This window comes from Cydia splendana, chromosome 9 (genome assembly GCF_910591565.1).
Source record: "Cydia splendana chromosome 9, ilCydSple1.2, whole genome shotgun sequence".
NCBI lineage: Eukaryota > Metazoa > Arthropoda > Insecta > Lepidoptera > Tortricidae > Cydia > Cydia splendana.
Genome location: NC_085968.1, coordinates 20,443,824 through 20,471,017, shown reverse-complemented (window position 1 = coordinate 20,471,017; position 27,194 = coordinate 20,443,824). Strand labels below are relative to the sequence as shown.

Sequence of the window (27,194 nt, the reverse complement as noted above, 5' to 3'; positions counted from 1 at the left end):
CTTAAAAAGTGTGCTGTGTAAAGTTATAAATAAACGATAAATATGAGTATTTTACAACGAAGTTTCTTTTCTACAACGAAGACCTCAGCCTTCCTACTACGAGTTACCACGATTAGCGCTCAAAAGGAAGCCGAGCCCTAACATATATATAATTATATTATATGTAATATATGTTTAGTATTCATGTATGTAGCATGTATTTTATTTTATAATATTATTTATGTATTTTATTTACTTTTGGACGTTTTGGTTAGTTTACTTTTAAAATGTTACTGTGCATTCCGTAAGTTTGTCTATCTAATTTGAATTCTCCCCTCATCTACTCGAAGGTTAGCTGGAAGAGATCCCTTACAGGGATAAGTTCGCCTTTGTACCTTTATTTCTGTAAATATTATGTAAACCTGTGTTGTGTACAATAAAGTGATTACTACTACTACTACTACTACTAATTTACCGCCCTAGGAGTAGCTAGATCAGTGCCCCAAACGCGTTAGTTCCGCGTAGCATTATTCCCGATCGCATTTTTCCCCACTCGCGTTAGTTCCGCGTAGCATTATTCCCGATCGCATTTTCCCCACTCGCGTTAGTTCCGCGTAACATTATTCCCGGTCGCATTTTTCCCCACTCGCGTTAGTGCCGCGTAGCATTATTCCCGGTCGCATTTTTCCCCACTCGCGTTAGTTCTGCGTAGCATTATTCTCGGTAGCATTTTTAGACGGAGCCTATTTCTGGGCGGTTTGCCCTTCGGGCATCTGAAGCTACCTAACGAACCTAACCTACCTACACTTTTTTCCCCAAAGTGTAATGTTTTAATGGACGTCACACTAAATTAATAGGTTAGGTTAGACATCAGAATGATGTCATTTTATTATCGTCCGTCTCGCTCGCGCTAACACAGTCATGTATGTATGGACAAATACGAGCGAAATGCACGATAACTAAGTGACATCATTCAGATATCATTCTGATGTCAGTGTACGTTCGAATTGGCCTGTCGCAGGCGTGGCTCACTTCGCGATTTCGTCGCTTTGCAACAGGTAGCTACAAGTACATCCGTCCCACACCAATTTTGGTGGCTAGCCATAAGCCGCGCGTGGCGCTGTCGCCACCTAGCGGCCATATCTGTCCTGATCGTAACTGACGCGTTTTGTTACAGAGTGAGTCTTCTGTACCTAGTACTATTATTTATTCTGTGCCTGTAGGAACAAACTGCGCGGGCTTGGCTATCCGTCATTATTATCTGAATTTGCTGAACGGATACAGGGATTCATAAACACTTTCAGACATAAGCCAACGGACAGAAATGTCGTGTTTTGTGCCCGGGTTTTTTTTAACTTCTGATGCAAGGCAGGCAGAGCTGTTTATCTTACTTACGGCGGTAGGAATATCGTTGTTTTGTATTTATTTTACCACTTATATTTCCGTTGAAAGATAACAAAATTGGAAACGACTACATAGAGTCGGAACAAGATAAAGGTTGACTCACGGTAAACCGAGCCGGGGCCGGGCCGGAGCTTCCGGCGCGTCCTTTTCTACGGAAAGCACCAATCGATCAGCCGTCATAGAAAATGACATGTATGACACCTCGGCCCGGGCACGGCCCGGCCTAGCGTGAGTCATCCTTAACACTGCATGGCATTTGCAATGACCAAGTTTGGGAATGTCATCGTTATCTTAAATGTCTATTAAAATACGACACTTCCTAATTTTTTTCTATTCAAATTGGTGCAAATTTACTTAAAAATGAGTTAGATACCTAAGACGCTAGAAGCTAACTAACTCCAGCTTGCTCAATACATACTTCCTTGGCTTAAGTACATTTTCATACATAAACATAGTTATTAATCAATATGATGGAACTTTTAAATAAAAATCGGCCAAGTGCGAGACCGACTCGCGCACGCACCATTACGTAAAAAACGGCAAAAAACATCACGTTTGTGGTATGGGAGCCCCACTTAAATGTTTATTATATTCTGTTTTTACTATTTGTTATAGCGGCAACAGAAATACATTATCTGTGAAAATTTCAACTGCCTAGCTATCACGGTTCATGAGATACAGCCTGGTGACAGACAGACAGACGAACAGCGGAGTCTTAGTAATAGGGTCCCATTTTTACCCTTTTGGGTTTGGATACGGAACCCTAAAAAATACACACGACAAGCAAATAATGCAATTTTGCCCCGATGCCTTGGTTGCCACAAACCGATTGGAATTCCCAAATAACAAACATTTAAACCTTTTATCGAAGGTCGGCAGTGGACCCAAATTCGACAGTGGACAGGCTTACTGCACAGTTATATTGGAAGACTACTCAACTGATATTTTTCATGGTTTGCTTTTCAGTTAACAACTAGTAGTTCGCCCCGAACTAAGAACTCGCGGTTTGCCAAAAATTATATAGAGCGATTGACTTTGTTGCACCTACTTACTCGTATAGTTCGACATAAAATAGTAGAAAATTATTTTCAAATTTCAAAAAAAAAACAACTTCTATGGGGGCCGGCGAAAGATTATTGTACATAGATGGTGCACTATGTAGAAAAGGAGGTAAGATTTCTAGTAGATAGCATTTCGTTTCTGTAAAGGTCGCAGTTCTAAAACTGCGACCTTTACAGAAACGAAATGAACTCACGAACTTACTTCTCTGTGCAGTTCGGTTCTGTGAGGATTGCAGTTCGAACCTAACCAAAACCACTTTTCTAGTAGCATTTCGTTTCTGTAAGGCTCGCAGTTGTAACCTAACCTAACCCACTTTTTTTCGGTTCTGTGAGGATCGCAGTTCAAACCTAACCTAACCCACTTAACGGCGCGTGCGGTGCGGTGTACGGGGGTTTGAGCGGGAGGGGCTAGTAAAAGTAGTAGTAGTACCTAAGTAGTAAGTTTGGCATCATTATACTTTATACCTACATTTTATGGTAGGTAATCATAGTGGTTTATTTAGCTTAGGTATCAGTGGTGTTCCGGGTCAAGTTCCGAGTCCGGGTCCGGGTCCAGTTCCGGGTCCAGGACCAGGACCAGGTCGAGGTCCAGGTCTAGGTCTTGGTCCAGGTCCAAGTCCGCGTCCAAGTCCGGGTCCAGGTCCGGGTTCAGGTCCAGATAAGAGCCCGGATCCGGGTCAGGTCTGGCTCCAGGGCCAGCTCCGTCAAAATCGAAATTCGAAATCGCCAAACGTGTAGTCATTGAAGAGTTCTGTTCTGATCATCATCAGCAGTTCCACTTCATCAAATGCGACAGTTTTTAAAGTAAATTCTTGATTTTCTGATGAAAATACACAAATCTCTATACGCATGCCTTTAAGATTTGAGGAGTTCCCTCGATTCCTCATGGATACCATCATCAGACCTCGAGCTTGACAAAAATGTGGCTTAAAAACTTGCTTAACAAACATAACGAAGAGGACAAATCGCCAAACGTGAACTATGCGTCGTTAAAGAGTTCCGTTGTGATCATCATCATCAGCAGTTCCACTTCATCAAATGCGACAGTTTTTAATGAAAATGCTTGATTTTCTGATGAAAATACAAAAATGTCTATAAGTACGCATGCCTTTAAGATTTGAGGAGTTCCCTCGATTCCTCGTGGATCCCATCATCAGAACTCGAGCTTGACATAAATGTGGCTTAAAAAATTAACTTGCTTAACAAACATAACGAAGAGGACAAATCGCCAAACGTGAACTATGCTTCCTTGAAGAGTTCCGTTCTGATCATCATCAGCTGTTCCACTTCATCAAATGTCACTTTTTTGAATGTATATGCTTGATTTGTTGATAAAACACATAAACCTCTATACGTATGCCTTTAAGATTAGAGGAGTTCCCTCGATTCCTCATGGATCCCATCATCAGAACTGGGTTTTGACAAAAACGGGACCAATCTGTATGCATATACATACAATCAATCATACGGTCCAGTAATGACGGAGATATGGAGTAATAAACATTAAAAAAAATCACAATCGAATCGAATCTCCTCCTTTTGAGATTTGGAAGTCGGTTAATAAATGAGGGCGCCACTTTCTACGTAGCTGTCACATTTTTAACGTAAAATGCTTACACATGGCAACAATTTATAGTCTGTCAAACCATTTACGTCAGTAGAAAAAAGCGGCTAAAAAATTTTGGCGCGAAGGGCTATCGTCCCATAGAAAATTTGAATATCGCGCCTTTTTCTACTGACAAACTTGATTGACCGACTATAGTATGGAAATTTTAGAGTTCCATTTTATTTAATTTCTACTATTTTATGTCCCACTAAAGGCGGCAATGGATCAAAAATCGCGTGGATATATTACAAGGTCTGTGGAGCCCTTAACTGATACTGTATCTGTGGTAAGCCGAAATATTTCCTGTCAAATGTCAAATACCTATATTATGTTTATTTTTTATCTTGCTAATTATTTCAAAATGGTAAATTTAAAAACGATATTATAAAAGTGCAAGCCGAGCACTTTCATTTGATACCAAACTCAACATATATATTTTCTTGCAAAAAGATGACCAGAATAGCAAGACCCTCACAAATAGCTTTTTAGCCTTCTAAGCTCTTCTAGCTCAATAACCCATTGAACGAGCCTGCTCATAATTTAATGACTAAAATATAATGCCCTCAACTACACGTTTACCCAATTGCATTTAAATTAGAACAAATTTACTTAAGTTCTTGAGTATCAAACTATCCTCTGATAGTTCAGCTTAAAAACATCAAAATGCCGGGCCGTGCCCCTAGCCAGCAGCGTGTCCCAAGTCGAATGTAAGAACTTCGTTCGCTTCGCTCGCTCGTTCGATAAGGATTTAAAGATTATTGCACGATTTAAAAAAGGGTCCTTTTTGATTTGAAAAATGAATAATAGGGGAAATACGTAAAACATGACAAGTACCTACTTAAGCAGGCAATTTGAAATATGGGTAACTTTAGAGCACATCTTTAGCATCACGTGCTCTGAACGGCTGTCAATTTGATTGACATTCAATGACTAAAATTTATTTAATAACTATTAAATTAAACATTAAAAGAACTCCCTACGCTAATCATAAGATTGTATCGTATAGGTATTATTGGCCCTTTAAATTATCGACATAGGCTAGTCCGGTATAGACGTGTGCGCCGCGCCGGCGCGCCGCCGCCGCCGGGCTTTTTTGCCACGCCGCCGCCGCCGATAAATGATCGGCGTGACATCGGCGTGACCTTGAGTGTTGTTAATCAGCTATTTTAACTTGATATTTGGATTTTTATATATTATATATGTTACAGTTGTCAAATATATATGAATTATTTATTAAATGAAACAGAATAATCCAGTTGCACAAAGTATTTAACACACCGATTAAAGTAACTGAGTAATCCTTAGTGTTCAGCGTCAAAAAAGATGAGGGAGCATTAAGTATATGCAGTATTTTATACCCTGTAAATTATGTATTCACATTCAACTATTAATTAGAAATTGTATGCCTTCACCTCACATACGAAGTCAGAACGCTATGTCATGAAATGAATATACTTGCATTGTAATTAACTAGGCAACCAAAACACAGGGCTCATGTACCATGAAGCCTCAAGGAGCAACAGAAAAGGCAAAACTAACTAGCTAATGTTGCGTTGCGATCATCATCCTTGCTTGTACTATTGTCGACTGGCTTACGGGAATAACAACATGAAATGCTTTTTAGCGATAAGACCGCCTGTTGTTTACCTCTGCTTGTATTTCTGTTTTGTTTTGTATTGTTTTCTTTTATTGAGGTATGCAATAAAGAGTATCTGTATTGTATTACATAAATTATATTGTACATCGAAATGGCGGCTCTTCATAATCATATTTACTTGCAGAAAAAGGGTTATTTATAGGTCTTAAAGTTAGGTTAGTAATGATCCACCTTGATCCGCTATATATATTCTGAAGAAAATTGAAGTTGAAAGTTCTAGAGTGGTCTTAAGATCAACCATTCCGAGACCAAAGTAATGGTTGTAGACAAGGCAAACGTTCTCCAACTTACCGACGCACTCGGCGATTACGAAAACGCGAGCAAGTTTATATATCTTGGTGGTAGGAGTTCTCGTCTTTCCTACATATATTCCAGTATGGTGCCGAAACGCTGAGCCTCAAAAAGGGTGACGTGCAAAGGTTGGCGCTTTAGAGATATAGTGTTGGCGAAGACTGCTGCTTATACCTAGGGCAACTAGAACAAAAAAACACTTAATTTTCAAATATCTCAAATCGCCGATCGGGTTTCTACGACGTCTTTCTTTGGACATATTATGCAGTTTCGAACGCTTGATGTGGCGAAACGTAATATGAATTTAGGCCCAATGAATGGCAAACGTGGTCAGAGTGGAGCATGTGTGAGATGGTCGATGACTGGCGGCAGTCTGCACCGTGCAATTCACACGGCTTATGACCGCACGAAATTGAGACAAATTACATGTGGTCGGAATCCTTAGCAATGAGAAAATGAGAAAGAACAAGATACTTCTCAGTGAGCCTGGTGCTTGTACGACGGGAAGCCATAGCAGTCCACTATATCTAGGATATTTGAAGATAAGCCATGGACAGCATGTCAAAACGGAGTTACAGAGAGATCAAAATCGAATCGAATCGATCGGATCGAAAGTCATTGGGACCAGATGCCCCCTAAATACAAGCCAATTAATTACTAGGAAATCAAGTTATTATACCTATCCTAAATTCATTTACAAACCCTATTTTACTCAAAACCTATTCAAAACTATACGTAGATTATGTAGTTCACTTACTAGCAACCTGGATTAATCAATATTTTCAAGAAAAACGACAAATTCATGATTTTTCTTTAGAAACTTGAAAGTCAAGGTCACGCCGATTTCACGCCGAAAACACGCCGCCGCCGCCGATTTTTCGGCAAACGCCGCCGCCGATCGTTTTTTAATCGGCGCACACGTCTAGTCCGGTAAAAGAACACCATATGAACTGTAGAAATATATTTAATAAAAACCTGACTTTGATATTATTACGTTTCTTCACCAAATCACATTGGTATCACGTTTTTCTCTTCCGAATATATCCCCAGTTAGCCCCAATTACTGTGAAAATTATATTCTGTAGCCATCCTGGAACAGACAGTGCTGTGGTCGGCTCGTTAACAAGGCTAGCTTCTGCTTGTAATACTATTTAGCTTTCGAATAACATTTTATTAAAACCAATTTTATAGATTAAATCTAAATTTATAAAGATCAATATTACTGAATCCTAATAATGAGTGGGTTTCCGGTAAACTCTTTAATTAATTTACGAGAAATCCAAAGTATTTTGGGGATGATGTTACATGATGATGACGGAACATACTAGTGGGTACCTACTGGGTAGCGTATATTCGTATACTTACTTATACTTGTATAAATAAATACATACTCAATACCAAGGAACAAAACGTTTATAACTGTGGAACAAATATTCGTGCCCATTTATATCACACAAAATTATGCTCTTACTGGGATTCGAACCGAGGCGAGGACCGTACACCTAATTGATGTAATAAGTTAAATCTGAAGTTAAAGATACAAGATAAATATTGGTGTATAAATGAAAGCATTGGTGCGGATAATCACATAATAGCTCAAGTTTGGTCCATTAAAGAGGCGGCATCGCACGTGGACAGTTTCGCAACACCTGTAAGTAACAAGGTTATTATCAAGACTAAAGACTTCTACCGACTTACAATCGGACACGTCGCTACAAAAACTGTTGCACAAAGTGAACTTTGGCGTGAAAACGCGCAAAGTTGTGAACGCGGTAAAAACTCGTTACGCCAAATCGGCCACTAAAACTCCTGAAGCGAAAATTCTATCCAACTTCAATTTACTTTTATTGTTTTTACTCTTCCCATTCTTCGATGCGAAGTTTTTTCTTACGCTTCACAGGCCGTTTAAACACATTTTTATACAAATCTTTACAAACGCAACGTTAAAATTTCACATTTTGACTTTTCCTTGTTTCTGTATTAAAGGCAAAGAATCTCGTTTCAGCGTTATTGTAAATCATCTTTATTTGAACTTCCTTTATGCGGAAAATTTCCCTCTAAATTATATTATTGTATGATGAAAACCTCGTCTTTGATATAATGACGTAACGTTTGCCTACTGAACGCGGTTCGACCTCATTTTCAATTTATTTGGCATCTTCTATCTTCCGAGATATGAATTTAATTTCATTAAAGCAGGTTTATCGTCATACAAAAGGTTTTTAGACGCCTACTTATTCAATTAAGAGGTTTTGCAGGTATTTGACTAAGAAAGATGTAACAGAATTATACAGATGGTTTGTTTTTCAGCGGGCTCCAAAAAATTCCATGTTTGCGAGAGTTGTTGTTTAATAACATGAATATAATTCAGAGCATAATAGAATTTTTTACTGTTAAAAAGAGACCTTTAAAGTGGTCCTATAAAAATGAAGCCCTGATTTGTTCATGAAATCTACGAACAATTGAGGGGCTCTCTCCTCACTTGGTAAATGTATGTACCTACACGGCTCGATTCGGGAAATGAATTAGAGATTAACTAGATACGATATAGTAAAGATATGTGACGTTCCACGGCAAAAGGTACCTTATGGCGGCTGGCGCCGCGATTCGGGATATTAATTAGAGATTCACTAGATATGAAATAGTGAAGATATGTGACGTTCCACGGCAAAAGGTACCTCATGGCGGCTGGCGCTTACGTCGCATAGCGCCGCAATAATATTGGAGCGGCGTTAATAATAGCGTAAGCGTAAACCGCCATAAGGTACCTTTACCCGTAGAACGTCACATATCTTTACTATATCGTATCTAGTTAATCTCTAATTCATTTCCCGAATCGCGCCCACTGTCGCCATCCGATATATGGGAGCGGCAAGGTGTTCACAATATCTGAACATGCACTCTGATAACGCCCTGAAAATAGAGGCGTGTTCAGATATTTGTGAGCGCCTTAGCCGCTCTTGTACTGTACATTAAACTTTTTGTATCGAACATATTTTGAACGTTTTTCTAATTTAACTTCTTTTATGACTTTTACCTCGTTACTGGGTAGTTTCATTAGCTGCAGAATAAACACGGTGGTTTAACATTTTAAATGTTCCTTGTTTTAAAAATATTGCAATTGGTTCACTTGTTTACCTCAAACTAGTAAAAACAGTTTCCGTTTCTAATATACGTCTGAATATAGCTCATCAGATATTGGCCCACAAAATACCTGCCGGCCTAGCCAAGGTTACAATCGTTATCGCTTCGACAACGAAAAGCATTATGTCTCTCTATCACTCTTCCATATTAGTGCGACAGTGACAGTTGCGTTTCGATCGCTACGGATCGTAAGCGATTGGCATCTTGGCTACGCGGCCTGTTTAGCCGTACCGCGCGTTAGTTCGGCTCTAAACCAATTTTCACCGAGCGTGGAGTAATATCTCTTTGAGCACAAATCTGTGATCCGATCTTATCAATCAAGCGGTGTTATGTAAATGTATTTATTTCGTGCTCCGCTGCCACGAACGGCTATTTTGAAACGTATTGTGAAATAGTTTGTATTGAAATGCATTTTGTAATCTTTGCCATTGAAGTTATCTTCTTATCTTATCAAGTTCTGAACATCTTTCTAATATTTTAGAGCTATATATACTAGGGTATTGACTAAAAGATAACTGGTTCTTAAACTTTGATCATTTTGGTACTCATTTCTTATCTGAAGTAATGATGAATATTTTAAATAAGCATAGGAATGATTGACAGATATGCACAAATGAGAAAATTGACCAAGCTATGAAGGTATTTCTTCACCGCCCCAGACGGGTAGACCAATCATGAGAGCTATTCACACTCGCGTCACGTCCTTAGCCTCTTTATCTCAGAAAAGCCAAAAGTCGTAACTGCATAGGATACAATTCTAATTTTGAAGTTGCTAACATGTACCTATCTAATTATTTTAAATATTTGAATGTTGGTACGTAGAAACAAATATCATCAATCAACTGTTTTAATGGTAAAAATATTTGCGGCTGTATTCAACTTAGGTACATTGTCATTTTAGTTGACCTAAGGCTTTGTTTTATAATTGGCTCCTGGGAAATTGGGAAATTGAGTGATTTCATATATAACTAGTACTTAACCTAACTCTTAAAAGTATTTATAATAGTAATCTGTTATGTTACATTTCACATAAAAATTATAAGTACAAGCAAGATTTTTGATCATTTTGTCTCCCATCAAAATCAAGATTACCCCGGTTCTAAATTAAACCATATTAAACTTATCTCTTACATAATATCGGGTGGAACAGAACGAAGGACTTTTACACAAACGTGGAATTGTTTAGGCTACGTACTTTATTTTTCACTTATTAATCATGTTAATATTTCTAACCGTTTTTGAGATACAGTTTGTTAAATATTAGTGCAAGAATCTGTATGTTTCAACCCTAGCAAGTAGATTCTATTGAATGACATGACATGTGTCAATTTAATATGTAAATAACTTTGTAGGGTTGTCACTCATATAAACATGTTTCATTTTAATAATTTTGTTTTACTTTTTAATCCAGCTTTACGATTATAATAACTCGATTGTAGATCACTTAGATAACACTATCCTTTCAGCTCAGTCTCTAGAAATGTTCCACCCTGTATATATATGAAATCACAGAAACAATTATTATAAGGAACATTTAAAATTCCCCTTATGACCTTACAGTTCAAAAGCTTGAAGCAGCTAAAGGAATGAAAATATAATGCAATGCAACCGAAGGCGATTTGCAGCCACGTCGGCGATATAATAATATACGAGCAGATAGTATTGCGAGGTTTAGAACTATCGAATTCTAAATAAATTTATGTTATATTTGTTGAGTTTTCAACATATTACTAAGAAGCGTCTGGTTGACGTAACTGGTGGCCGAAGAGCTGGCGGCTACCTCGCACAACGTATCAGCATTGCGATACAGCGAGGAAATGTCGCCAGCATCCATGGTACAATGCCTCAGGGGCCTATTTTAGATTTAAGATAGTTATTAATTTCGTTTAGTTTAGTGGTACTACCTCTGTATGTATATTGTATGTAAATAAAATAAATGATTTAAAAAAATACTAAGAAGTAGGTACTATACCAACTTATACTGTGCCAACGATTTAGTACTTTTCAATAGCATAGGTACAAATCATATAACTATACATTATGATTATTTCGCATCTTGGTACGACGATACAAACAATTTAAATCAGTGCCGAGAGATCGCGTAATTTGCACCAGGCATGAGATTTGACAGAGTATTCATTTTTTAGAATAATATTGTTAGTACTAATTTTTCCAGCCTCTCGTTTGCTGAAAATATTAGTAATTATATTGGAACTCAGTAAGGGTTGCTGGAGAAATGCTCTATAAGCACCCCTAATTTCATTTGGGTTGTACTTCTAACATATAGATGTACAATTTTTTTCAAGTAAATACAATATAAGTACCAATTTTGTGTAAAAATGTCAAAACGCAGTGCCGGGTTGCCAGAGAGTATGACGTAATTTTTCTTCGCTTGTTTTCTCTTGCAAAAAATCGCCAGTAGGCATTCAAGGATTAATAAATACATCTCTTTTATTAACACGTGATCTATGTCCCACAATCCCCACTCACATGATGGTTCGTACATAAGTATTGGGAAACTCTTTGGTACGAGCCGGGGTTCAAACTTGCGATCTCCGGATTTGAAGTCAGACGTCTTATTGCAAGGACAATCAACGCTCCTTTTCATCTTAATAAAACCTCTAATAAATATAAGTATACAACGGAGCATGTGATACTTCAATGAAATAAATACTTAGGTACTTATTTCTAAGGAGACATTTATTACTTAAAACAATTTATGTCCAAATAAATTATAATTTAAAGTGAATCCAGTTACAAAAGCTCAGCAAAGAAAATAAGCAAGAAAGACAATAGAAGACTCATATTGTTCAAAACCCGCAAAATGCAAAGTGTTCGGGCAAACTAATCTGTTATTCTTGGGATGAAATTAAAAAGTATGACAAGTGATACAAATTGTTCGCATTCAATTTTGCTGTTCTTTTCTGAATTGTGGCTTCCATTGTTTTTTTATTGTCCGATTATTAAACCGTGGAAATTTCTTTTAAAAAAGCCACTCAAAGTATGACACAACTAGATCTAAGGTAAACGTACTGGTGCTCGACGCGGTCCCATTACATGTCATCTTGAAACTTAAGTCATTGTCAAGAGAGGTGACGGACAGGTGTCATCTATTATTGGGCATTAGCATGTCAAGCACTAGTACGTTTACCGTAGGTAATAATAAGATTCTGTACCTACCTTTTAAACGAATATTTTTAATGATTAACTAATAGGAATTGTTACTATTTAAATAGGCGCTTATTATCATTTCTCCTGTATTGTTCGGGAGTCATTCAAGTACAGATACCAATAAAATAACACCATTGTGTTATCACGCATCCCCAAATTACACAGTTGAAATACTTAAGTTTCTCAAGATAAGTTAAGTAAAGCCAAAAAATACGACATTTTTATGACCTAGGGGGACACTGAGATTAATATATAATATATTAATATATTATACTGTAATAAGTGACTTTCCTATGTATACAATGTTCCGATTTATAAAATTATACATTAAGTACTTGCATCCATATACATCACAATACATTATTACATTACCAAAACTAATATGATTTTGATCACGAAATTTCAGTGACAGCTAAATACGGTCAATTTAATCATATATATGTAAGAAACAGAAAACTATAAAATTGTCTCTTGCCTCAGAATAATTTCCTGCAAAACAGCTGCAATACTTTAATGGCAAAGCTTTCCCAGCTCCTTTGAGGTATTGACCTCACCAAGTGAAATAAATACAAATAAGCAGGCGACGTTGTTACATATTTATTCGTCCCCCAACACCGCGTTCACCATAAATCTGTGCCGTCTTGAATATAGTTTGCATTATTATGCTAAGTTGAGTGTGGTGTGTGAATAAGATACTGCCATGTCAGAAACTTTTGAGAAAACTAAATCTTTTGATAGAGCGAGTTACCAGTTTATAGACTAATCCGAATATAAATTGCTTGCCTGCACCTGAGAGCGAAACGGTGTAATCTAGATTTTCATACTTTAGAATAGTTAGTATCTATGTACTTCAATTCAAGTCTCGGGTATTTAGAAAGGTAAATATGACATACATTTATTAATAGAGTCAGACCAAGAATAGTCTGCAGCGGATTTGATAGCCCACGCAGTGAAAGTGTTATTTTAAACGTCGAACTTCTATGAAATTATGACGTATAAATGACACTTGCACTGCGTGGGCTATCAAATCCACTGCAGACTTTTTTTGGTCCGACTCTATCAGGGCGTCGTGCTCGCAAACAGTCATGTTTCTACGCAGTAGTGCAAGCGAGGGCATTATTTTGTTTTTATTTTATATAGCTTCAAAAAATGTGCATAATTTGTGTAAAATTCTAAATAATTATTTACTATATATTATTCATCATGAGCTTCATGAATAATATGTACCTGTGATAGGCTAAATGCATGATACCTACTTAAGACGATAGGTAGGCCCAATGCCCTTTAGCGTCTGGGTGGAGCTAAGCTCTCTGTACCCGCACCACCCGCTTACCCCGCTCACTGCGATCGTACGTGAATTTTGTATCGCTGCACCGCCACGAGGTTCAAAGAATAAGATACAGCCCAGAGGCGCGCAGTTGGCGCTATACTCGTATAATCTTTTGTTTGCAGATATTTTGTTGTTTGAGTATGAGTAGATCATGCATTTAGTGGAGGTCGTAAATTTTGTTTATTTTAAAATCTCATAACTGTACAATTTGAATGGAAATCCGTTCATAAAGTGAAAACAATGTGCATTATTTAATTAATAACGTATCAACGGAGATTAACTGACGGATATTTATACAAAAAAAATAACTTTATTTGACCACGAAAATGATGACTTCAAATTAACATTTTTGTAACTTCTTAAATACATAGCTTTAAGGACCTTCTCGCTCTTTATAGCGTACATATAAGTTGCAGTGAAGACTGATATCAGTTGCAAGCAATTGACATCAGTCTTCGCTGTCTGAAGAAAATATATTTTTGAATATCATTTTACGGCAATATGGTTCACCGTCACACCGCATATTAAGGATAGCAGTTGAACTTCTAGATGATCGACGTACACACATGTTGTTGCCCAGAGTGGGTGAGGTCTAGCTGTAGCCGTCGTTTGTCGGAAGGGATGGGATTTTTAGGACTGGTGTTAGCAGAATCACTAAATGGCGTTTGAAGTATACGCGATGTTCTTGGCTTTGGCTGTTGTAGCGATTCAGCAGACGATAGCAGTGACAGGGAATCGGAAAGTGATACTGGTGGCTGTGAGTCAGAACAGAAAAGAATCAGGACAGTAAATTTATCGCATCAGCTAAGGCCCTCTCAGAAATCTTTATTGTTTTATAATATAATATAATATAATATAATATAATATAATATCTTTCTCTAGCTTTTCGCCTTTCTTCCAGAACAGGATTTTTTAATTTTTGCTCGTCATGTTATAGGTGAAATCACTTAATAAATCTTTATCGTGGTCTTAAATCAGTTGCGTGATCCATAGCACCACGAAAATTATGACCACGAAAGAGAGGACTTCTTACTTTCGCGGCTTTGCAGTAAATATCATATAGGTTTGAAGAACATGTAATCGATATTGTTTAATTTAACTGTAAATGACACAGCACCAGCGTAACATTATATTTATTTACTCAATACTCACCAAATTAAAACCGTAACGAAATTGACGCTCGATCTTTGACGCAAATCTCGCGTGAACCTTTATTTACATAAATTATTGAAAAATAACGATAGATTGCGGTTGATATTGTCCTTCAATCTGTACATAGGCCTATGACCTCTTTTATTGTTAAAAATATTACTAAATAAGTGAGACCACGAAAATTATGGTGTATTTTGGAACAACGGGAAATGTAAAAAATATAATCTTATCAATGACCTAATTTTTTTATGTTTGTTGCATGCATAGTATAACACAATTATGAACAATATACCCACAGTAAAAAGCACTTTTTTGTATACATTGTATTTTTAACAATACTATAAAGTAGTCAGGGTATCATCCGAACCGGACCACGTAACATGACGTTCGTGCAGAAAATTTAAAATATTATCAAAATAAAGATAAATTATAATAACATCTATTCACTATAAGTTTAAGTGATAACATCCTAAGCAACTTAAAAAAGTTAAACTGTATTTTTCTAAATTATGATTGAACATTTGAGTCTGAACACAATTCAACCCGTTTAAATAATGACCCGTATGTATATTTACTTTTCTCAAAAAATGCGTGGAAATACTTATAAAAGTTCAAATAAGGACGGGACGTAATGACAATATTTCCACGCATGTTTGAGAAAACTTAAAATTTACTTAATAAACTAACATTAATATTATTTAATAGATAACAATCCGTCCAATGTAATGGTTTCTGAATCAAAGTATATAGTATATCCCTACAACATAAGTTGCAAATGTTGATCAATTACATAATTATTATTTTTTAGGAATCGATCTTTATTAAAAACGTTAAATTTTAATGGCAATATGTCGGCGCATGTTTGAAAACATTTTTTATAAATTTCAAATGAAGCTTTCTCAAACATAAGTGGAAATATTGTCATTAGGTTTGTAATAACTAATAGGCTGCGAAACACCGTGTTGCGCGCGCTAAATCGCGCCACAACCAAATCAACTGTCTGCAGTTATTTAATCTTTGGCCACAATAACTCCAATTTTATTGCACTTGGGCTCAGCACAAGCATGCAGAATACAAGGAAGGCACGGAGCGACGAGCGACACAGCCTCCTCGTCTCAAAGCTAGCACACGACTGCCGGCCATGCCTTTTTCGAGCTACATACGCACAAAATGTTGAAAAAATTCGATTTCTTAAAAAAAATTTGATTAATTAACAATATTCTACGTTGCGTTTGTAGTGTCGGTTAAAACATTTATTTTAGTTTAAAAATAGCTTTAATCGAATAAACCGTTTAGTAGAAATAGGCAAAGTTAGTCGCAAAACGGCCTCTCGTAATGTTTTTTTTTTCGAAAAATTATAAGTCACAGGAAAAAAGTCAAACGTTACAAATGTTGTACATAAAACCTAGATTCATATATATTTTTTTCATAATTTTTTGTTGAACCGTTTTGAAGATATATACTGTAGAAAGTAAGAGTTTACGGCCAAAAACGGCGCGTAGCGCCTTAACATAATATATTAAAATATCGTTCTGATATCAGTATACGTTCGAATAGGGAATATTAGGCAAAGCTCTGTGTAGGTGGCACCTTTGTGGCACATACAGTAAACAAACCACATTGACACATTACACGTCACGTCAATCACATGGCCTACCGCGAAACAAGTAAATCGAAATTTCGTTATCTAATCTCTCTATCGCTCTTGCATATTCGAGCGATAAAGAGGTAGATAACTAAATTTCGATTTTCGCGTTTACCGGTAGGCCCTTGTTAACAAATCGCCTTGATGCATCAATGTCATATTTTATTGTCTGTGAAAACATGTCAAAAAACTGTTTAAGGCCTAGTATGTATAAGTTACTCTATGCTTTTACTCTATGTTCAGTGCTACACTCTGGCGGCAGAACATTGCAGTAATATCTCCTATTGGCCTGGCTCCAATTTCACCACGGTGACAGGTGCGACAATTGTAAAACATCACTGTTGCTGACGTCACAGGCATCCATGGGTACGGTTACCGCTTACCATCGGGCGGGCCGTATTCCTGTTTGCCACCATCATTGTTTTATTTAAAAAAACTTTATTATATCGGAAAAAAACAGATATTTCTCTTGCTAAGTTTATGACAATTGTCACAAGAAACACTACAATTGTCACGAAATTCCGACATATAACTCATTACCTGTCAAGAATTACCTACAATTCTTCTAAATCTTGACAATTGTCAGAAACTTCGCAAAAGAAATATCTGTTTTTTTCCGATATAATAAAGTTTTTTTAAATAATGCAATGATGGTGGCAAACAGGAATACGGCCAGCCCGATGGTAAGTGGTAACCGTAGCCCATGGATGCCTGTGACGTCATCAACAGTGATTTTACAATTGTCGCACCTGTCACCGTGGTGAAATTGGGGCCTGATTGTTACTTTCACATTGATAACATTAGCCGGGATTGATAGGGATATCCTGTAATTATGTTTTAGGCGTAACTTCCGGGCAATTAATCCCCTGGGTTCGGATGATTGACACGGGGACGTCGGGGATGCCAACACCTTGGGAAGACTTTAATTGATTGTGCTTTTCAAAGAGATATTTACATTATCGTCGACTGGAAAAAGTCTGAAAGACAGAACTAAATATTTACAGTGTATAAATTTTTATTATAATTACATTCTATTGTTCCATAGGAAGGTAAAATTAATACCTATCGTACCTACGCCTTTGTCGAATAATTATATCTAATTACCATTTTTTTCATAAAGCTGAAAAGCGTCAAACGACTTAAATATATGACCTATATACCGTACCAAAATAGAAATGTACCATGAAAAGCTCTCAATATTTTATAGAACCGTTACTTCGACGAATGGACTTACATAAATAAAACTATGAAAAATGAATGGCTCAATTCCTTTATCCCTATTTTTTCCTCCATTGGGGACGAAATAACACGCTCGTTTTCCATCCAGGGCTATAAATTCGGCGTCTCACTGGTCGCGACCCATTTGCAATTGAAAGCGTTCTTTATAACAGGATATGTCCGGTTGCTTTTACGAGCGAGTGTAACCCGCGCGCGAGGAAGTTATTTTCATGGCTTGAACAGTTTGTGCATTCGCCTTGGACCTTACATTAACCAGCGTACGAGGAAACTTACTTGAGGATAATGATGATTTAATCGGAAGATTGTAGCTGCGCAACGCAGTGTTAAGGGGGCAAAACCAGGGAAGTATGAAGAAAAAAAATACGGCACGCCACGCGAAGCATCGTATTTCCGAGAAAATACGATGGAAAACATTTATGCACTACATCTGTTACTGAGGCGAACGCTCTTCTACGTTCTAGCGTAAGAATAACCGCCCAGCACAAGTATGTACTCTCGATACAGCTACATCTCGCTTTGTTTTACTATCTGTAATCAATTTAAAACGAAGCCATGCACACAGTTTACGGCTGTAAATGGTGCAAAGACTTAAAATTAGAAATGCCATTTGGATTCTCTGCTTGAGCATTGCTTTAACTTGTTAAATTTTTAACAAGAATTTCTTCTCGATCTATTTATAATTTAAGGGTATTTTATATGTACTAATTCCATTATAGGCATACAAATACATTTTGTTTGACTGGGTCTGCATGGGTCACTTCATTGACTACGAATATAAAGAACTGAACGTCGAAGATACTTATGGCCATATTTCATTAAATGGATTATTATACATATTTCATAATATAATAATTCAAAATAAAAAACCAATGAGTATAGTTGCGGTTAGTATACATTTGTAAAGGTTGGAGAGTTGGAGACTTGAATAAAAACTCTATCTGCACTGTTAATGGGCTGATTAATTAAAATATGAAAATTCTTACATTATGGTGATGTGAATGCTAAGGGCCACTTGCACCATTCCACATACCCGGGGTTGACCGTTTATGCCTGGAGTTACCATGGTTACCAGTACAATTTGACACTTGGAAACCGGTTAACCCGGGTTAGTAGGGTGGTGCAAGTGGCGCTAAGAGAGCTAGCTAGGAAGAGGAAGTAGAGTGTTGCCACACGCAAGAGGCGAACTAAACTATAAAGTCAGTTTTACACTACAGGATATTTAGGTGTGTTTCACACAACATTCAATTGTGTTATAATATTTTCTACAATGTTAATTTACAGAGAGGAAATTAGGAACAACGTTTCTATGGAGAGGCGGTTGTCCGCTATCGTCTGAATTAGCGATCATTATTTATAAAAAATAAAATAATTAAAGCTTATTTGTACTTAAGCTCTCGCTCCATATCACATACAATTAAGCGGCGTAGTCCAGTAAAGTGCTCTATAAATGTTTAAATTAACGTTAGGTTTTGCCGCCATCATTAATCTCTCCTAGGTAAATGGAGCGACGTATCTCTAATGGACAGCGACAAAAATACGGCCGTAATTAATGAACTTGACGGAAAGAAGGGCCTTCGAAATTTGGCGATAGTTTGATATTTTCCGGGAGATTAGTAAGATAGATTTTTAAGCTTTCATGATTGATGGAGTGAAGTGAGATAAAAATTATAAAAAAGTTAGGTATGAGGATCCCCTCTCCTTGCTTCGTTCTCCTCAGTGCTGAGGGTCGTGACCTCCTACGTGGAGCACATGATTCCGGATGGCAGATTTCCAGCCTATCCGATCCCTTGCGACTTCTACGGCATAATGGACCTTGATGGATAGCGATTTGCTAACTTGGTCGGACCAGCTCTTCTCTTTACTTCCACCGAACCAGTGACCATAAGCTTTTCCAGGTTGTCTCCAGTCTTCCTGGCCATTGTGTCCGAGGAATTCAAGTACTCTCCGGAGGTATGAGGATAATGCACAAATTATTTAACCCCTGGCCGCCCAGAGGCCTATAAAAAGGTCTCTCATCCCATTCCATTTTGAATCTTTATTTTGACAAATAAAAAAATAAATTGTCTTGGCTAGTTTTGATGCTTTAACGTAAACGTAACTTTTGTTTGTAATAACTCAAAAGCTTACGTAGTCAATCTCAAGTTACGTTTGAAGTTATATAACTATAATTATAATATATATCTCTCCGATTACTGATACAACGTGCCCGACGGGCAATTAACAATGCATTTAATAACAATACGCCTTGTCCATTAATTGCGCATAACTAATAATTATTATGTTGTTATTGTGCACGCTCGGGATGTGATTAATCATGCGTCATCTGTATCGCGTCGGGTGCTGAATTAATGGTTGTTTATTTATTTATTTATTACGTAGTAAATTAATATCAAAGTACATATTAATAAACCATCAATCTAAACACCTATTAAAAGTTTTGAAACTTTGATATAATAAATAATAAGTTGCAAGAAAATGCTTAAAATGTTAACCGCTTATAATCATATATCCTTGGGCTATTTAATAATCTAAATTTCGCTGAAGTACGTTGAAGTATTAAGCAGAGGTGCTTAGTAAGGTCAAAACGGGTAAGTGTGGCAGACGGTTATGTGTGGCATACGGGTAAGTGTGGCTGGCCTTCACATTGGAGCCAATTTACACATTGATTAGTGTTTATTGTGAGTTCATACATTTGCTAAGTAGCAACTTGCGTTTACTGCCAATGTATGTATCTACTCGCAAAAAACACTAATCAATGTGTAAACAGGCACTAATGTAAAGGGCAGCCACACTTATTCCGCAGCAACACTTACTAGTATACAACAAAAACTAGAGATTGGTACAACTTCATTGTAAGTTATTTAATACTGTTATCGTACCTACCTAAATACTACAACAGAGTTTCAAAAAGCAAAGCTACTAGCATAGAGAACAAACAAATTAAAATGAACAGCCTGCTCACATTATTTCACACAAAAAGCTTCAGCCGCCAACTTTCTAACAATGTATTTGTTTCGTGTTGTTGACAATTGTAGCGAAAATAATGTTTCCAACTCGTATGTTGCGAGGGTAAAGTTGCCATTATTTTGACTTTTTTTACACTCTCGAAACTTTCGCTCGGTTTATTGTTAAAACTTGTGAGTATACGGGTGACGTAAAAGAGGTTTGTGCCATATTACCATTGAATAAAGTGCAAAAGTCTACGACCCTACATTGCACTGCTTTATACTTTACACACAGAAAATACAAATTTATGAAACACAAAACAGATACGTTTCAGCTGATATATCTTGATATAAAATATACGTTGGACTATTTTAATCTCACTAACGGTTCAAGAATGTTAATTTCTCAATTTGAATAGTATATTTCCAAGAATATGGTGCAATGTTGGTTAGTAAATTGAAGGGTAGGCATGCATCGGCGTATTCAAGATTGAAAGTTTTGTGATAAGAATTTTATTACCTACAAATTAAATAAATTTGTAAAATAAATACATTATATTTAATTATACCTATTAATATTATTATATTTTTTATATCGAAATTTGAAAAAATCATTTTGTCAGTGTTAGCTTATCCCTATCCAGTAGATATCTACAATTTGACCAGATGACTCAGTCGTCTACGCTTTTACAAAGACTTAGCAACGACAATGTATGGCTGCAGAGTAAGAACCTACTCCATTTTGGATACCATCTGAAGACGGGATCAGGGGCCGTATTTTTGTAAGGATTTGCTTTTACATTACCACCAGGTACAGTTCATGTTTTCTTACATACAATACGAGTAGGAAAAAGTTATCCATTGAACAACTAACTACTCCCAACATTTTAATCCTAGTTTTCGTCCCAGCGTAGAAAGTTTGCACAGTGAATTTAATAGAACTAAAAGCCGTGAAAGCATTATCGTTTAGATCCCAAATCCGCGCCAAAACTATAAAAAAAACTTGGCAACGTTTTAAATTCGATGATGAAATTTGCTTCAGCGCGGTTTGACGTACGCGTATAGGGTTACTGTTACGGCTGTTATACATTTGAAAAATTGTAACATAATAAAATGAGATAAAAAAATAAGGTACCGTTCGCATTCAAACTAATACACTCAGCATTACTGCTGCTACGATATATAGGTATAAATGTATAAAGTCCTAACCTGTGGCATCCCTTGTTCAATGTCATGTTCCAATCAAACGGAATTATACCAGTATGTATTATTGGGAAAGCTCGGGTTCAAATTAAATACTTCCTTTAGGCTCCTTGTTTTATTGGTTTTACATTTTCAATTCCTCTTCACACAATATCCATCCATCTAGTTTACAGCTAATGTTATACAATTATATTAAGTTAAATCATAAAACTCTTTAAATTATCACAGCGTCGTCTACTTAGTTGTCTTTTTTTAATGCCTTTTCAGTTCTGACATCTGTCACATTTCCCGCGCATCGCGCTTAAGTTTTTTTTAAAGGTCTCCCACTAATAAGGCGCGTTCACATTTACTTACTACATATTTGATATAAAGGAAAAACATAATACTAAAATTAACTATGGACGCGATGTCGGAACCTAACAGTATGTACCTAATTAAGATTCAACGGAGCCACGCCGTTTTGTCGCCTAAATAGTGTTTAGTTTTTTAAGTTTAAGTATATAAAATGCATATATATGTTAGTCTGTAAGGTATTTGTAATATGGGCCTTGTTGCCTGATTTAAATGTTAACAAGGGATGCCCTTGTAGGTACTTTATATTTATGCATGTTGTGGGTAAGCGTACAATAAATGAACTTTAGTCTTGATCAGAAACTGTTGTTTGATTGTCGCGTCCCAAGTACCTTAACATGGCGCAGCCGTTTTGAACCTTTTGTAGAAATAGTGCGTGCGTTAATTGAGACGGGTATTGAAAACTCGAAAATTGTAGTGATATTACGATTTTGTAGACATTTGGATTGCAATAATATACATATATACGTACATACAGAGAAGTGTTTGTGCCATAATGGAAGCTGTGTTGCCGCCGCCATTACCGTTTAGTTTTACAAATAATTTGGAAAATGTTACATCAGGGAACCTCTCCAAAGAATGGGAGAAATGGAGAAAATCATTCCAAGTTTATTATGAGGCGTGTGAATTATCTAAAAAAAGTGCTCAGGTGCAGATGAGCATATTGCTGCATGTGATTGTGGTGAGCAGTGTCGCGAGGTACATGCTCAATTTGAAGGTACATTTGCCAGTCTAAAGGATTTATTGGATAAATTCGAATCTTTTTTCTCACCGAAAAAAAATATTACCATCGAAAGGCACAGATTCTTTACTCGGTGTCAAAAACAAAGTGAATCAATTGAGCAGTACGCGTTCGAGTTGAAAAAGCTAGCAAGTGCTTGTGAATTTAAGGAGCTAATAGATGATTTGATAAGGGATCGCCTCATATGTGGAATACAGGAGAACGCGCTGAGGGAGCGTTTGTTGCGAGAGCCGGACTTAACTCTAAAAAAGTCCCTGGAAATATGTAATATTGCGCAAATATCGAAAGTGCAGGCGGGGTCAATCAAGAAAGAGTCCAGTGAACATGAAGCTTATACTTATAATATTACAGCAAGTAATAGTCAAGACCAGTTTATGCTAGAGGAAGGCGGTATTCCGTACGGTCAGGTGAATTGGATATCAAGACGTGGAGGGTACGGAGCGCGAGGCGCGCCGAGGGGCAGAGGTCGCGGCTGGTCGCAGCCGGCCCCGCGCCCCGCGCCGCCGCGCCGCCGTGCCGCTCCTGCGCAAACAGCTGTTTCATCGCGAGAGATGAGACAACAACGTCAACAAACGGGACCTTATGGTGAAATTAAATCTGGAGTGCAGTGTCTAAAGTGCGGGTTTGCTCACGGTATCTATATGAAGTGTCCGGCTTTAGGAAAAATGTGTTTGAGTTGTAATAACTATGATCATTTCTCACGCATGTGCACGGTGTATAACGTACAAGCTGTGGAGTCCTCAGTGGAACCTATCGATCAGGTAATCTATTGTCTTAGTAATTCGAGTAGTGATTGGTCTATAGATTTAACCTTCGGAGCAGATGTTACTATTAATTTTAAACTGGATACCGGGGCCGATGCGAATATTTTACCAATAAGATATTTGAGCCAGGTTGGTTTAGCAGAACAAGATTTATCTAAGACGTGTATAAAGTATAAGAGTTACTCAGCTAACGATATCATTGTACTAGGCACGTGTCATTTGAAAGTGCAGTACAAAAATAACTTTTATATACTGGAGTTCGTGATAGCGGATGTACCGTCCTATGTAGTACCGGTGTTAGGCCGCGAATCGTGCAGTGAACTTGAGGTAGTTAGATTGATAAAGGACATTAGCGTCATACAGGATTATGAGTATATCTTTCGCGAGTACAATGACGTTTTTGAGGGGTTAGGATGTATGCCTGGCGAGTACAAGATAGAAATTGATAGTAGTATTAGACCCGTAGTCCACGCTCCGAGAAAGATGCCGGTAGCTTTAAAAGATAGTATCAAGGAAAAATTAGATAATATGGTAGATGAGGGCATAATTGCAAAAGTGGAAGGCCCTACCGACTGGGTTAACAGTATGACTGTAGCGCGAAAATCTAATGGCGACCTACGGCTTTGTTTAGACCCACGTGACTTAAATCAGGCCATTAAAAGGGAACATTTCAAGCTCCCGACCTTGGATGAAATTACTGTAAATTTATTGGGATCTAAATATTATAGTACGTTGGATGCAAAACAGGGATTTTGGCAGTTGCGTTTGCACAAAGATAGTACGGATCTTTGCACATTCAACACATGTTTCGGTAGGTATAAGTTTTTAAGGTTACCGTTCGGAATTACGTCCGCTTCAGAGGTTTTTCATAAGAAAATGTTTGAAAATTTTGATGACATTCCGGGAGTGTGCCTATTTATAGATGACTTACTTATACACGGCCGTACGAAAGAAGAGCACGACGACCGACTGAAAAGGGTTTTGAACAGGTGCAGGGAAATCAATTTAAAGTTGAATAGAGATAAATGCAAATTTGGTTTAACAGAAATTAAATATTTAGGTCATAGAATTAGTGCACAAGGTATATATCCAGATAGCTCACATACCTCTGCCATAAAAAATATGCCAAGACCAGAAAACATAAAAGATTTAGAGAGATTTTTGGGAATGATTAATTACGTAGGCAATTTCATACCAAACTTATCGGATAGGAATTTTGTATTGAGAGAGTTGTTACGTAAGGATACCGAATGGCATTGGACAGAGCACCACCAAAAAGCGTTTGATGACTTGAAAGATTGTTTGACAAAAGCTCCCGTTTTACAGTTTTATGATCTCAATAAACCCGTGGTAATTTCAGTAGATTCGTCTAAGAATGGATTAGGATCATGTCTTATGCAAGATGAATTACCAGTTTGTTATGCTTCGCGATCGCTTACGAAAGCTGAGCAAGCTTACGCTCAGATTGAGAAGGAGCTTCTGGCCGTGGTTTACGCGTGTGAGAAATTTTATACATATATATATGGTAGGGGTGACATAATAATAGAAACGGACCATAAGCCTTTGGTCAGTATAATTTGCAAGCCCATAGCAACCGCTCCAGCTAGATTACAGCGAATGTTGCTTCGTCTACAGCCGTACACGTTCAAATTAGTTTATAAGCCGGGAAAATACTTGTATATGGCAGATACGTTATCACGCGCTGTAGAACCGACGCGCGGTCCAGTTGAAGTACCGCGAGACCAGCTAGACTTGCAAGCACAAGTTTGTGCCATCGCAGTGAGTAACCCGTTACTGGACACGCATTTTGTAAAAATACAAGTTGCTACGCAAAATGATGTGGAAATACAAACAGTACTCAGGTATGTTAAGGATGGGTGGCCAACGCATAAACATGAGGTTGACATTCAAGCGAGGTCTTATTGGGGTTACCGCGACGAACTTACGTTAGCATATGGCATGTTATGGAGAGGCGATAGAATTGTTATTCCAGTTGCAATGCGCAACGAAATGTTAAGGCGTGTGCATATAGGGCACTTAGGCTTAGATAAATGTAAGTTGCGTATTAGGGAGAGTATGTTCTGGCCAAATATAAATGCACATGTAGAGGACTACATTAGTAACTGTCAGGCATGTTTGACATTTAAAAATCAAAATAGAAAAGAAACCTTAATCCCACATCCAGTGCCAGAAAGGGCGTGGTCCAAACTAGGGGTTGATATATTCCATTTTCAGCAAAACCAATACTTGATAGTAGTAGATTATTTTAGCAAATATGTTGAAGTTGCAAAATTGAATTCTCTAACCTCTGATAACGTTATCAAGGAATTGAAAATAATTTTCAGTCGACATGGTATTCCTAACACGGTGATCTCTGATAACGGCCCTGAATTTAGATCCAACAGTTTTGAAATATTCTCGGCAGAGTGGAGTTTCCAACATATAACGTCATCGCCACACTTTGCACAGTCTAATGGTCAAGTTGAGAGGACGGTTCAAACAATTAAAAACTTGCTAAAGAAAACTCACTATGAAAAAACGGAATTTAGAATAGCTTTAATAGAATATTTGAATACTCCCATTAGTAACAAACTAGCTTCCCCTTCTGAGCTTCTTAACAGCCGTAAACTAAGAGGTATTGTACCATGTCCTCCAAAACTGCTTTTGCCTAAAATTCAGAAAAATGTAAAAAAAGAGTTGGAAATACGCCAAGAAATGCAAAAAAATCAGTATGATAAAAATGCTCGCGATATGTCTGAATTACACCCTGGACAAAATGTAAAAGTAAGAATAGACAAACGTTGGGTGAGTGGTACCGTCGTATCATTGCGCGGTATACGCTCGTATCTTGTAAAAATATGTGGTGGTGGCACTTTGATTAGGAATAGACGACATCTTATTAAAGATTCTGATCAGCGCCCGGCAGCGCAAGACATTTCAGTGTGCCCTCTGCCTTATGATGATATCGCTATCTGCAGTGATAACGCGGTGACGTCATCGAGCGGTGTGGCTGGCGCGCCGCGCGCCCTCGACACCGGGTTTGATTCTCGTGACACGGTCGCGCACCCCGGTCCATCCAGTATACTGTCTGCTCCCACCAATAATAATAGTAATAACTATGTTACTCGCTCCGGCAGGGAGGTGATCGTTCCTGATCGGTGGGGTTCGTGGGGCTGGTAAACAGTTTGGAATGGTAATGTATTTTAACATACTGTATACCTATAATAAGTTCTATAATGATCAATGTTATATCTATAATAATGTAATGCCTGTACATGCACTTCAAGTTGGTCTTGTTTTTGCTGCTAAATAAAATGTGTATTTTGTTATAAGTTATTTTAATAATTTTCATGATAATGTAATGAAATATATTTTTTTTAAATGTTATATACCTACTTAATAATGATGTTAAGTGTCTGGATTAAGCACATTGTCTCACGAATGAACATTTTATCTGGAATAAAATATGGTTTGTCATTTTAATACTGTTACTATAAATACCTATGTTTA

At 37.3% G+C, this 27,194-nt stretch overlaps 1 pseudogene; it reads left to right on the top strand.

The window, feature by feature from the left end:
- The first annotated feature begins 22,661 nt into the window (after positions 1-22,661).
- LOC134793911 (uncharacterized) lies at positions 22,662-26,864 on the top strand (annotated as a pseudogene).
- The last annotated feature ends 330 nt before the right edge of the window (positions 26,865-27,194 follow it).